Raw genomic sequence first — 301 nt, 5'->3', positions numbered from 1 at the left:
TATTATTTAATTTAATGGTTAATTTTACGGTTTAATTTCATTACAAGAATAATTTCATACCATACAAAATAGCATAATTTCGACCTTTGAAAATTTAATTTAATTTCGTTTTCCATCCCTGGAACATGCAGTAGGTGTAAACGAATGAACGTAGTAGTGTGCCCAAAAGGTTACCGGAAAGACAAGAAGTGTTTCCGGAGGTTACCGGAGAGACACATAAAAAGTGTCCGGGAGTTACCGGAAAGACATTCAATATGTCCGGAGGTTACCGGAAAGACCTAAGAATGTGTCTGTAGGTTAC

This window comes from Frankliniella occidentalis, unplaced genomic scaffold, assembly GCF_000697945.3.
Source record: "Frankliniella occidentalis isolate FOCC.00 unplaced genomic scaffold, Focc_3.1 Scaffold121, whole genome shotgun sequence".
In the NCBI taxonomy this organism is placed as follows: Eukaryota; Metazoa; Arthropoda; class Insecta; order Thysanoptera; family Thripidae; genus Frankliniella; species Frankliniella occidentalis.
Note: the sequence above shows the minus strand (reverse complement) of the source record.